The 14,625-nt window shown below is 31.3% G+C and overlaps 1 protein-coding gene and 1 long non-coding RNA gene across 4 annotated transcripts in view; both read right to left on the reverse strand.

The window, feature by feature from the left end:
* Nucleotides 1-14,625, reverse strand: part of LOC149479596 (uncharacterized) — a 186,543-nt gene that overhangs the window by 121,322 nt on the left and 50,596 nt on the right. The gene's annotated exons all lie outside the window — the stretch shown is intronic.
* Tk (Tachykinin) overlaps nt 1-14,625 on the reverse strand; it is a 55,703-nt gene that overhangs the window by 10,520 nt on the left and 30,558 nt on the right. Inside the window, exon 1 of one of the 3 annotated variants that reach the window (XM_089708113.1) lies at nt 4,440-4,472. The exons of the other annotated variants lie outside the window; for them this stretch is intronic. The gene's annotated coding sequence lies outside the window, so the exon portion shown is untranslated. Of the gene's footprint in view, nt 1-4,439; nt 4,473-14,625 lie in introns of those variants that run through there. 3 annotated transcript variants of the gene reach the window in all.

A 14,625-nucleotide genomic window follows, 5' to 3' on the forward strand; every position in this document is an offset into this window, starting at 1 on the left:
ATTTTTTACACCTTCAATACCCTTCCCGTGTCAATTCACATTAATGTAAGTATCTCAAAATCTTCGGCGTAAAAAGGGTAATGAGGAAAAGCTCCTCTGACGAAAATGTCATAAAATATAAGTACTTGCCCTTGTGGACATTAGAATAATGTTTATGAATACAATAAAAACCCTTATTATTCGCTGAGGAATCATACAATCTGCTTATGTGGGAGGTAAACATATTTTTGCCAATTACGAAATTGTATAGATGCTATATTATTACAAATACATATTTATTTAATTTGAGATTTTCTGGTAATAACGTGTTTATTTCCGTATACCTATAGTAAATTATTTCATAAATATTTGGAAAAGCGTTATTGTATCTATATTGGTAAAATTATCATTATCAAGCTATAAATAAATAACTGTATGGTGATTTTTTTTAAATATAGTGTTTGAAATATAATATGTAAAGTTACTTGTATTTTCATTTTTAAACAACAAATTATAACTTAGATTTATACAGCTGTATGATGTTGGACATTTTTCTATTTTAAATTATTATATTCATATTTTTTTAACACGTAGGTAGAAGGTACCTACGTTGTTTTATAGATTAACACCAAAAAATCCTTTAGGTAAGTACCTACTTATATTATGTAATTGTGAAATAAACAGTTTTAAAGCTTTGTAATACTGTACATTTTACTGACTTTTATATCCAATTTATGATGTTTAAAAAAACATGCGTAAATTCAAACAATACTTTCTTTTACTTACCCGAAATTTTGTGTCAGTGTTTCGAGTCATTTGTTACAGGATGGCGGTTCTACAGGGGTCTTAGTACGCAATGACAAAAAGAAAAATGATGGTCAGAACGCTGATACCGGATACCTTAAGATACTGTAATATTTTATATTACAGAATATTATTATAAAATACTAGCGGTCCGCCCCGGCTTCGCCCGTAGTACATATTTACGTTTTCTCTACTTAAAAACCATCCTCGTACTTCAAGGAATATAATAAAAAAAGAATTATCGAAATCGGTTCAGCCGTTCTCGAGTTATGCGCTTACCAACACATTTTGCGATTCATTTTTATATATAAAGAAGATTACTATAATATTTTATCTTAAGATAAAATATTATAGTATCTTCACCGTGTGTGACGCGCTTAAATGTGTACATAATTGCCAAAACGATAATAAAATAGCTTAATAATCAATACAATAGCTACACTATCAAACGAGATATTTTCTAAAACTGACGACATTACAATTACGCTCTACATACGTACATCGTACATATAATATTATCTTTGATACGTACATTGTTACGGTACAACTATCTAATTGGTCGCCCGTGGCTTCACCCCGATACAAAGGCGGGAAAAATTCTCAAAAGGCTCAAGATCGCAACTTAATTGACACTACGGAAAATCGTTACCTTTTATAACATTTGTGAACGTTTGTTCTTACACGAGACTGTTTTGAGATATTTATTTTTAAATGAGTTTTATATCTTGCTAGCTGTTTCCCGCAGCTTCGCACGCGTCATCAAAGTAAGTTATATTGGTATCTATAAATAATTGAACCCTAATAATAGAAGTCGAATTTAATGGTAGAATTTATCAAAATCCTTTCTTAGCAGATGCTTACATTTACTGTCTCATGCATGCCAAACTTCATCCCGATCAATGCAGTAGTTTTGGCTGTGCGTTGATAGATCAGTCAGTCACCTGTACCTAGTATAAAATGGTATCTGATTTATCCAATCGTATTTATTTGTCATTGTCGTGATATCGTTATCCAATAGTAAGTCTTCAAATAATAATTTAATTACTTTAATAACTCGTTTTCGTCTTAAAAATCTTACTGATGATTCAATCACTATTTTAATGTACGAATCATAAAATTTCACATAAATCCATTCCTTTTCATATAAAAGGCGAAGTAATTAAAATGTTACAAATTCCAAATTAAAAGCAAACAAAGAATATAGGCTTGCATCCGCTCACCTTTTATCATTGCTTACTATGTTATTTCAGAGCCGTATTTTATTTCGTTTTAAACTACTGAAAATATTATAATTAATATGTTTTAATTACTTTCCTTTTTTATATGATGCAGAGGAAAATTACGGTTTTCTACACTGTAAGTTATAGTAGGTAATATTGTCAAATACTCATGTCTCATTATGATATATTATTATTTATGAATAAGACATCTACACTAATATTATAAAGAGGAAAACTTTGTTTGTTTGATTGATTGTAATGAATAGGCTCATAAACTACTGGACCGATTATAAAAATTCTTTCACCATTCGAAAGCTACATTATCTACGAGTAATATAGGCGAGTAATATCATCATGCTAAGACCAACAGGAGCGGAGTAATGCGGGTGAAACCGCGCGGCACAGTAAGTAGCTAATAATCTGAATACCTATGTCTTAACAAATCTTTTATAGTTCTTTCTCTGTTAAACACGAAGTAAACGTTTTTTATTGAACTTCATTGACTTGGAAATCTGATAAAGATGTCATAAGTAGCTTAACAAGAACGAAAAAAAGTCGACTATTAAGATTAGAATTAATTTGAAAAACAATACTTTATGTGATACGTAGTTTCTAAACCCAATACTTTATAGCTGGGAAACGCATTTAATAAGCCGCCTAGAGAGGTTATCCTTGAGATATATTGCAGTTTACTCTAAGCATTGATGTTAGATCTTAAGTATTACAAGTTCTATACAAAATAACTGAAGGTATATTTTGTATGATTTGTCTTCATTTTTGTAATAGTTCAGTCATGTTTTTACCCTCTTTAAGAATCACAATTAGGGCTTGTAAGTACCTACTCCATACATTTTTATTGAAAACGTAATATATTATTTTCAACTATGTTATTCACTAAGCTTTTAGTGACATCCGTTTAGTGGGTGTTCGATAAATAAGTACGTTGCCAAAATGTATAGGTACATTTAGTTTATCAAAAGGTTATATAGATAACAATATGGACAATGGACATACGCCACAGTTTACTTTTATTTGTAGAATCACAACTACAAAGATTCCACCAACCACCGGTGCTAATTATTTCTTAATTGCTATGTAGGAAAATTTCACAGCTCTACTATAAGCTCTCTATTGAAAAATATACGTTTAATTTTGTGGTACAATAAAAAAAGGAGGTAAAAACAAGGTCTTATATAGCAATTTTGTAAATCTCAGATGTATTTTATAATAAAGAAATCATAAGTACATAATTGTCAATTTATGAAAAATCAACGACGGTCATGCTCGCCAAAATAAGCATGTATACAGAACCCACAGGGCCACAGAGCAAGTAATATAGGTACAGAACCTTTGAAAACATATACAGTTTATCTATACAGATAATAAGAACATAGATTTATGTACCCTTATCGCCGGTTGTAAATTCTACGAACCTAATGTGTGTGCTTTTAATGACTCCAATGATTTACGAAGAGAGCTGGGGCACAAGTAAGTGCTTAATATAGCAAGGTCGTTCACACATAAGAGTTATATCAACAATGTCATAGAATATGGATCTGTACTAGCTTTTTGTCACGGATTTGATCATAGCATCATGTCACTCATATAATACCTATTTCATGCGCATCAAAAATTATATAAGTGACGAAAAGTACACATAAATTTAAAAGTAGTTTTTTTTTTAGAAATCTCGTCCTTAATATGACGAAAGAGCTTTAAATTTTTAGATATAATGAAGGTATTCATAACAAGCTTGTTCTAATTTTGTATAATTTAAATATAAATTGATTACCAATTTTAAGCATAGCAACAAAGGTACCCGGATTTTTCAAATTAATTCGAGGAAGTCCATTCATATAAAACAAAAGATAAAAAGAAGCCCAACAGATCTTTTCACACCGCTCTCTACAATATCATCAAACTTTATCAATTCCCATTCAATATTCCAATATTTACTTCAAACAAAAGCTTTAAATACCGTGGGAGTAATCCTGAAGTTTAATTGATATTATAATTATTTTTCAAACAGTTAAGAGGTTGTTATAAAACGAGGGCTAATTGGTTCTAAGCGTAAACGCTACAATGGGACGTTATTGTTAACAAATACCTTATTAAATAGTATCTATAATTACCGAACGTATTTCGGGTATAATTTTTTAGGCTCGATTAGTGTCGTTTTGATTAATATTTTTTTATCGTTGAATCATTGCATTGCTTTTTAAACGTTAATTATTGTTAATTAATATCTATTTAATTCATAAACATTTTACTTTTTTGTTTATTTTTAAGAATTGGTACCTTTAATTTGTGCATCTTTAAAATTTATATTAAAGGCACTTTTATAAAAATGTACAAATCATTTTAAAAGCACACCATTAAATCATACACTTAAAATGTATCCTTTAACTTGTCGTAAAAAAAATTAAAAAGCATTACCTAAAATTCGTTGTTTTCACCAACACAAGTACAGTCGCGTACTGAAGTAGATAGAAACTGATTGCAGATTCAACTGTTATCTTATATAAATATTGCCAACAACGCTCGTCAACAAAAATTGTAAACCAAATATAGATTTTCATTTGCACGTGTGAATTGCATATGTACCATGAAATATTTTCAATTATTTAATGATTGTAAAAATACAATGGGTAAGTAATTTGTTACTTAAAGTTGCTTTATGTGAATATAATAGTAGGAAAAGCTAAAGTCTTACAATAGACGAGATCTACTTATAACATGGTTCATTCTTGTATTGTTAACTTATTGCTCTTCATTGTTATGTTATTATCTTATAAATACAATTGATGTTAATATTTAATCTAATATCTAATCTAATATCTAATATATATTATAAAGGCGAAAGTTTGTAAGGATGTATGGATGTAAGGATTTATGGATGTATGGATGTTTGTTACTCTTTCACGTAAAAACTACTGAACCGATTACAATGAAATTTAGCACACATATAGAGGGTAACTTGGATTAACACATAGGATAGTTTTTATCCCGGAAATCCCACGGGAACGGGAACTATGCGGGTTTTCCTTTGCAAACGCGGGCGAAGCCGCGGGCGGAAATCTAGTTCTATGATAATTCTAATAGGATACATTTTATTTTAAGACCTCTGTCCAATCAGTTAGATTGTTAATAAAAATACATGTATAACATAATATTGGCTAAGCGTAACGCAGCTACCATTCAGTAAAAGTTCTAAAACGATGAAAAAAATATTGATAAGTAATGTACTGCAAAATAAATTTATCATTTTCTCCTTCAAGACTGTTTGGCTGTGAGTAACAGAATACAATTTGAGAACAGTATAACCGATGAGTAATGTACTAATGATCGACTAAAATTTGAATCATTTTAAACGTATGTCATTAAAATATGTTTCTTATTATAATTACTCTTCTCACTTCCCTACCCGACTGTCCAATGAATAAAAAAAACCCATACATTAGTCCTCTACAAGCGAATACTCAATTGGAACCGTGTGATGATCCCATTAATGGACATATTATCAGATACACTATCTTAATGGGGTTTATGGACCATTGTATGATAGATAACTTCAATGTCATCATGTACCTAATAATCATACTAAATACCCTTTTGTTGAAAATATTGAATATCGTTTATGTTTTTAGAACGTTTAATGTATATCTATAATTTGTTGGAGTTATTATTAAATGAATCATTGTAATATGGAAATCTTCATACATTGTTTTTAATTGACGGATAAGTTATATAAAAATATGTTGTGAAGTGTGAACGCAGCCAGTATTTTTACTTATTATCACTAGCTTTTTCAATAATAACCCTTCAAGTATATTTACTCTGTATACCAGATGTACCAGATGTAAAGCTTAGCATTTATCTATACATATAATAAATCTGTAGAAGGGTCAATTCTGTACATTGAAAATATTGAAAAAATAAATAGCAGGGAGTATTACTGGATCGATACCAAACCCAAATATGTGATTAAAAAATTTTTTGTCTGTCTGTCTGTCTGTCTGTCTGTCTGTCTGTATGTGAAGGCATCACGTAAAAACTAACGGTTCGATTTCGATGAAACTTGGTGTAATTATACCTTATTATCCTGGACATAAAATAGGATACTTTTTATCCCGGAAAAATACGTAGAAAAAAAATAAATCTTAATTTTTCTTAATTTTTCCGCGCGGACGGAGTCGCGGGCGGAAGCTCGTAGATAATATTCGTATGGATTATTACCGTGTTATCATTGCTAAATTATAAATTAACAAATAAGAAAGATAAGTACATGAAAAAATTGATTCAAAAATCAAATAATACCTTTAATGATTAATCCTATTAAACCATTTTCGTAGTGCCAGCTCTAGCCGCCAACGGTCGAGGGGTTAAAAATATAATCCCGAGCGAACGAAAACTAGAAATTCGTCATGAGGGTTCCAATATATGAAATTATGACTATTATCCCTAAAATTAGGTCACACACGTGGATTGTCAAATGACTTAGGCACAGATAATATTATACTATTCTGGGCAAAAGTTACGAGTCCAAAGCTTGTGAATATTACGATTTAGATGATTTGCATAATCTGTGCTTCGATTTAATTTATTTTTCTAATTAGGTCTATATTTATATAGTTTTATGTACTGGAATTATTGTAAGAATAAATTTATATTTAAAATTAAAATTTATTTATATTTAAAATTCAATCTAAAGTCGTGTTAAAACAAATATTGAAACAATTACTAATAATTTTGTCATCTTTTATAAAATATGATTTGATGCCATACCTGAACTATGATAAAATATGGTTTCAATAACTTTATTTTAAATCACTTGTATTCATTTATTTTTTTATTAGAATAAATATACAATCATATTCAATTAATTAAAGAAATATAAATAAAATGTTTACTTAATAACTGTGAACATGAGTTGCCAAGTAAAAATACTTTTACTATTTACAGTAAATTTAATACTGAAAAATAAATGAAAAACATTTTCACTGCATAAAGACATGACCTTTGAAAGGGAATATTTTTATACGTGTAGTCACTGTAGAAGGTATCCTTGCCGCACTCAAGTTTATGAAACTGCTCATAACATCATGGTTCCTGAGGACATGAGTACAGTTTCTTAATGGAATAGCTTTTCTTCGTTTAGTTTTAGTATTTGATGAATTGCGAAGGTGTAATAAGTATTTTATGTTTGTCTACGAGGTGGAACTACTGACTTTTTAATTAGAGTTAGTTACTATTTCCTTATATAGTACACATTAATAATACAATACGCAGAAACATTGGTTCCCGTAACATATATTTACTAGCTTATTATAATTAGAAGGCAAATGTTAGTAGCGGTGAGCCTATAAGCAACAATCAGTAACTTGATTTTGCATGAATGTTATCAATTTTCATCAAATAATGATCGAGTATAATTTTCTATAATATACACAGATAGTATTCATATATATAAACAATCTATATTTCTTGACAAATTTATGCTTTGATAATAAAGATAATATGAATAAAAACCGCATTTTTATTCTAACACTTGGTTTAAAAAGCAAATCACTTACTTGCCGGAAACGTCATAAAACTCAGCTTTTAAATAACTATTAACTTAATAAAATCTCATTCGATGTAGTTTAAAATATATGGTTTATGGTCACTATAGTTGAGAACTACAGGCGATGTTAGGACATAGAATTCTAGATGAGCTAGTCTTAAATATTTCTACTCTATTATTTAATATTTTAAGCTTTTATTTAAAAACTTTTAATTGCCTCCCTGGTCTACATTTTGCATGTAGTTTGATGGTTTTTAAAATTACTTAGTTACAACTCGTTAATATTCAAGCATGTAATTTTTTTTATGTATAAGCTGGCAAACGAGCTTGCGCGTCACCGGACAGAAAGCGATGATTGGTGCCGCCCATGAACAACCACAGACTCTGGAGTATTGTGGGTGCGTTGCCGGCCTTTGAGGGCTCTTTAAATTATTACAAAGTTTTATAAACTTCAGTTAAATCAATTAAAACCCATCTTTCAATATTCTATAATTGTATTTTGATCAGAACATAGAGTAAAATGTAGCACAATTATTATCTTGTTAGTAAATAACCACTTCTTCACGGAAATTCCTACCAATTAAAATATAAGCAAGATATTATGTAATAAATTGGTATTTTAAGCTTTTTTTATTTATTTATTTATTTATTTATTTATTATAAGGTACCTTACAGCTAGTGATACAATTTTTGAGATGAATAAATACTAAGCTACGCCAATTAAAAGGTACACCAATAGGTAGTAAAAATAATCTACGTATGTGAACAAATACTAGTATAAGAATTTTACAAATGATAAGAGAAAAGATTTTAATTTTTTGTAGGTATAAGTAAGCATTGATCAAGCCCAATAAGTATTTATAAAGAAAGGAAATGTTTTAAATATCTTCGAATTCAAATAAATTAAAACCGATTTAATGTAAGTAGGATGTGATTGTGTGTGTGTGTGTGTGTGTGTGTGAAAGTGCGTGTATGAGAATGTGTGAGTGTTAAAAGCTAATGTATTATATTATTATGTGAGCTGAGCTTCAGTATTAATTAATTGTAAAATTTGCTTTTTAAAACTAGTACGTGATAAATAGAAGGGATCCACAGAAGAAAATTTTTTATTATAAATGTCCGGGAGCCTGTGGAACGGTGACATTTTTAGATAATTAGTTGATGTAGCCGGCACGTGGAATAGGCGTGTGTGGCGAGTACGCTGTGTGGGTACAAGATACTTTATATTTTCCAACGCTGTGGAATAGTCAAACTTGTTGTTCACGATATCGTATAACAACATAATGTCTATTATATCTCTCCTATCCTCCAAAGTATTTAACCCATAATGTGCGCAAGCCTGTTCATAATTTAACGAATAATTTTTTGTTTTATAATTCATTTTGTTCACAAATTTTTTTTGTATCGCTTCCAATCTTTTAATGTGACATTTATATTGCGGTCGCCAGATCACACTTGCAAATTCGAGAACACTACGTACGTAGGCAAAATAAAGAACTTTCAAGCAAGTAATGTCGTTAAATGGATCAGCTTGTCGCAAGATGAAACCTAGATTTTTGTAGGCTTTATGAACAATAAAATCCACGTGCGTACGATATGCAAGTTTGACGTCCAGAATCACACCTAGGTCCCTTACTGAAGTAACAGCAGGTATAGATTCACTATTAATTTTATAATCAAAACAAATAATATTATTATTTCTATTACGGGTAAAACTTATTTTTTGGCATTTTTTTATATTAATTGATATTTTATTTAATTTATAATAGTCACTTAATCTATTAAGATCATCTTGAAGACATTGACAATCGTAAGAGGAAGTGACTTTTCTGAATATTTTTTTATCATCAGCATAAAGTAAGAAATTAGAATTTACAAAGCAGTTACCAATGTCGAATAAGTAAATGTTATACAATAAGGGACCGAGATGCGATCCCTGCGGGACGCCCGAAGTAATATCAACAAAATCTGATTTAAACCCCCCTAGAATCACCGATTGACTGCGGTTCCTGATATAAGACTCTATCCATCTGAGAAGATCACCCCTGATACCCACCGCATAAAGCTTACGGATAAGAACATTATGACTTACTCTATCAAATGCCTTCTCGAAATCTGTGTAAATTACATCGACCTGTGCTCCTTCACTCATGTTGTTATTTATGTAATGTGTTAAGTCTAATAAGTTAGTAGTAACGTTCCGTGATTTAATAAAACCGTGTTGTTTAGTTGGAATACATTTAAGTGTATGAGTGTAGATTTTTTGGTATACTAGTTTTTCCAGCATTTTAGCAAATATATTAAGTAGTGATATGCCCCTATAGTTAGTTATATCTTTCTTCGAGTCTTTTTTATGGATGGGCACAATTAAAGCCTTTTTCCATAAGTCTGGAAAAATACCTTCGGTTATGGAACGTTGGAAGAGTATGCGTAAAGGTGTTCTAAGACTAGTTCCACAGTTTTTAATGAAGACAGCCGGTATGCCATCGGCCCCGGCTCCCTTTCTATAGTCCAAATCCCGAAATAGCTTAATAATCTCCTGATCTTTAATTGTGATTGAGCAGAGGCTATCAGCAAGCTCAAAATCGTCTACAGTAGTAATTGGGTCAGTATTATCATCGGATTGAAAAACGGATAAAAAAAATTCACTAAACGCTGAACAAATGTCGTTACCATCAGTAAGGTTGCGTTCACGGAAAATCATACTGCATGGGTAACTAGAGTTATTTCGTTTGTCTTTAATATACGTCCAGAACTCTTTAGGCGTGGTTTTAATAGATTTTTGACAACGTAAAATGTATTTTAAGTACGCTTCGTCCTGAAGTTTTTTTACTCTAGTTCTAAGCAGTGAAAAAGATGCGTAATCGTTTGGATTTTTGTATTTCTTCCAACGAAAGTGAAACTTATATTTTTCTTTTATTAAATTAATTAATGCAGGCGTATACCATTTCGGATATTGACGACGAGATGAAATCCTAACAGACGGTACGTATTTCTCTATAAAAGAATTTAAAACATTATAAAATTTATCGATGGAAATATTAATAGATGCGGAATTTAAAACGTCAGTCCAATTTATTTTACTAATTTCACGATTTATTGCAGTATAATCAGCCTTATAGAATTTTTTTATTTTTGAAAACTGGAAACGTAACGGTTGTATATAAACATCTTTTATTGTAATTACAAATGGTTGATGGTATCGATCAATATTGACTAGGGAATCGGAGGAAATAATATCATTACAATCAATAGATAAATTAGAGAACACGAGATCTAAAATATTACCACAACAGTTAGGTGAAAGGTTGTATTGATTAGCCCCCATTAAGGTTGTTAAATTCATTAGGTCCAGAGAGGCATCTAAAAGATCATTGGTACAGGGATCTGTAATAATAAAAGAGTGATCCTTCAACCAAGTAATAAACGGCAAATTAAAATCGCCCACTATCAAATATTTGTTATTAGGGTAACATTCATACAAGGACAGTAACGCTGCGTTTAAAGATCTTATATTACCAGGCAAATCAGAATTAGGAGGCAAGTACACAGCAACAATGTGAAGGTCACCTTGACTTTTACCAAATTGACAATTAAAAGACTTACCAGGTATAGTTAGCCAGACACTTTCCACGTTACCGCACACAATATTTTGAGTTAAGTAACCACAAAACGCTTTTTTAACGCATATAACAACGCCTCCGCCTTTCATTTTATGTTTCCTATCAAATCTGAAAACGTCATAGCGAGAATCAGAAATCTCTGAGTCAAGAATTCCATCACACAACCAACTTTCCGTTAAGATAATAATATCATAATTGCTTAATACGATATTTTTATGCAGTTCCGGTAATTTAGTTCGCAAGCCGCGAGTGTTTTGGTAATAAATGTTAATAAAATTACGTTTGGAAGTCATTGAGAACAAGTATAAAACAATTTAAATATAAGTAAAGTACAATAGCGAAGTAATCGATTAAATCGAAATAATATCAACTTACAAGTTATATAAAGTATTATCGCGGCAATACATATACCTATCTTAAGTTTTTTTAGTAATATTACACTATTCACATGAATATTATAAAGATAATAATTATAGAATAAAACTATCGGAACATGACAAAAATTGTTAAAAACATTGCGGGCAGTTCTGAAAAAAGTAATGCAGTACAGGGGAGCGGAACCTTTTATAATGAAGTCGTAATAATAATTATTTATATATGAAGTTGACGTAAAATAATATATTGAGAGCTCACGTATAATGTAAATTAAAAGGTATTTGTATTGTGTAGTGTATAAGTGTGTTAAAAAATTGTAAGTGGTAGATACTGAAGATATAAAAGCGTATGTAATATTATGTAGGGCATGATCAAAACTTAAAATTAATAACATATCTAAAAGAAGTAAATTGCTATTGAAATAAATGGTTAAGGGCAGGTTTCTAAAAAATTCTTCAGGTCTTCATCCGAAGCTATGACCTTCGCCGGCGCTTTCTCATTAGCGCGTAAATAAATGGTGCAATTTCTGATCCAAACGAACTTTATGTTTCTTTCTTTGGCACGTTGCTTGCAGTTGTTAAGTAATAATTTATTAGCGATTGTAAGATGTTCATTAATAAATATCTTCAGGGAGTTACCCGTGAAACCAAGGTCATGTGATGTTATGCCTTTTACTTTGTTAGACTTTTTAAAGTTATTGATCAAAGTATCCTTTGTGGCTTTGTCTTTCAGTTTGACTATTATCTTACGTGGGCTGTCCTTCTTGTCTCTGAATGATTGAACCCTTGTAATGAATTCAACATCTTCCTGGTTGAGGTTACAGCTAATAGCAGAGGCTAGACGAAGGAATACTTTTTGTAAATTTTCATTTGATTCTTCAGGCACACCGATAATTTCCACATTTAAAAATCTATTCTTTTGTTCTGTGCGACCTTGTTCAAGTTCCAGGGCAGATATTTTCGCTAGAAGAGTATTTATAGTGTTACGACTCTTAGCTGCTTCAACTTCGGACCTTTGAAAACGTTCTCCAAATCCCTTCATATCAGACTTTAACTTCTTCATATCTTCGTTAAGTCTGTCAACTATGGATAACTTGCAGTCTATATCTTCCAGTCTTTTGTATAAATCTTCAATCACATTTGCATTTATTTTGCTCGTTAAGTCGTTCAAATCACTCCTTAACTTTTCAACCTTTTCCGGCAGAGTAGAGAGCGGTGATAGCATTTCCTCAATCCTATTCAAAGATGACTGATAGGAATTAGGCTCAGTACTAGGTTTAACGGCGTCACCGGATGAGACAGAGTTTCTACAGTCAGGACAGCACCAAGAATTTTGTCGTTCAGTGCCAAGTCTCCGCCAGCCAATTTCAGATAACGTCGCACAGTGGAAGTGGTAAGTGTTACGGCAGCTCGAACAAAGAGCGCCATCAGATACTTTTTCGTTGCAGCGCTTACAATTATTCATACCGAAGGTTGGGGACACCACACAAATCTTATACGACGTACGTAGATAAGCGTTCACGTATTTCGCGCGGAGTCTCTTAGCATAAATAGCTGCGCTGTCGTAGGGTCGGACTATCGAATTAGAAATCCGAGTTCTAATCCACACGGGCGCGGTGAGCAAAAACTTTAATTTTAAAAAATTTAAACACTTCAAACAACAATCAGGAGAATGTCTAGTCACATACGACACCAGATCTAAAAAATTTTAATACAATAGAACCGCCTGGGTAAAAATATTATTAAAATAGCTCAAATGATTCGATAAAGATTGTGAGAAAATGAGTAGGATTTGTACTTGAGAACTCCCACTCAGCGTAGACGTCATTTGTAGCAGCGTAGCGGCCGCGGCGTAGCAATTCGTAGCACTATAGTCAGATGGATTAATGTTTTATCAGTATAGAATTTGGTAGCACGAAGTCTGGTTTCATATTATATAGAGAATTTTATATTAGTGTATTATAAGTTTAAATTAAAAAAAAATGTTACCATAAACTACAATTCAAAACGCCTTTTCAGCCTATTACGAAGACGAACTAAAAATCCCACATAGAGCTCCATTCAGTACAATACATCTTTGATAAAATAAAAATAGAATCAGCTAGTAAAACCGGCAGTAAACAGATGTCACGGGGACATAAAGGGGGAGCGTGAAATACGGCAATTAAGAACTGTTGACCCACACAGTGAGCACTCGTGTCTTGGAGATTTGTTATCGAAACATTCGTATAATCTTAGAAAATAACTAGAAAATGCATTTTTAAAAAGTCAAAGAGAATATACAACTTCTAGACTAGGCGAAAGTGCATAAATTATATGTAAATTTCAATTACTTTGCCCATCACCGTTTCTTTCTAGATGCCAAAGAAGCGAAAATAAATGACAATATTATGTGATACCTATATTTCCAGCTTAGTAAGTGCAGAGATTTGAATTATGGTAAAAAATGAGTAGCTGACATTACATTCGAAGGTGATAATGATATTACGTTCTACTTTATTCAACTGTACAAAAAAAACTTGAAAATACAAAATTACGAAAGAAAATAATATTAATCACATAACAAAAATTTCATTCAAACCAATCAGTGTAGGCAAGGAAGTACATAAACACAGACTTTTATAAATAGGTGTGTAACACATTTCATTAAGGAATTCTTTGAAGCGAAATTCCTTCAATATTACTATTTATATCAACATCCTAGTTTTATTGAAGTGAAACTTCTTTATCGGGGTTGGACAAAAATTTAGTGTAACATTTTTGCGTTACGCCGTACGCGTGACATTTTTGCGTTACGCCGTACGCGTGACATTTTTAAGGTCATAAAGAAGTTTCACTTCTTACGTGTGTACTCTAGAACACGCATACATTTTTTTATACATATCTCCAATGACAATATACGAGTAATAAGAACACCTGGCTTAATCATTCCCAGTTTTCCCCATCATATATATATATCTACCAGCTACCTATAATAATATATTTTATTTGTTATATTATCTAAAAAAGTAATAAAGTGGAATCAACTCTTGTCAGATACAGTTGCTAACGTTGCTCGATCA

This window comes from Colias philodice, chromosome 20, assembly GCF_061535455.1.
Source record: "Colias philodice isolate Cphi_HAF_F1 chromosome 20, ilColPhil1 Martin Lab GWU primary, whole genome shotgun sequence".
NCBI classification, from domain to species: Eukaryota; Metazoa; Arthropoda; class Insecta; order Lepidoptera; family Pieridae; genus Colias; species Colias philodice.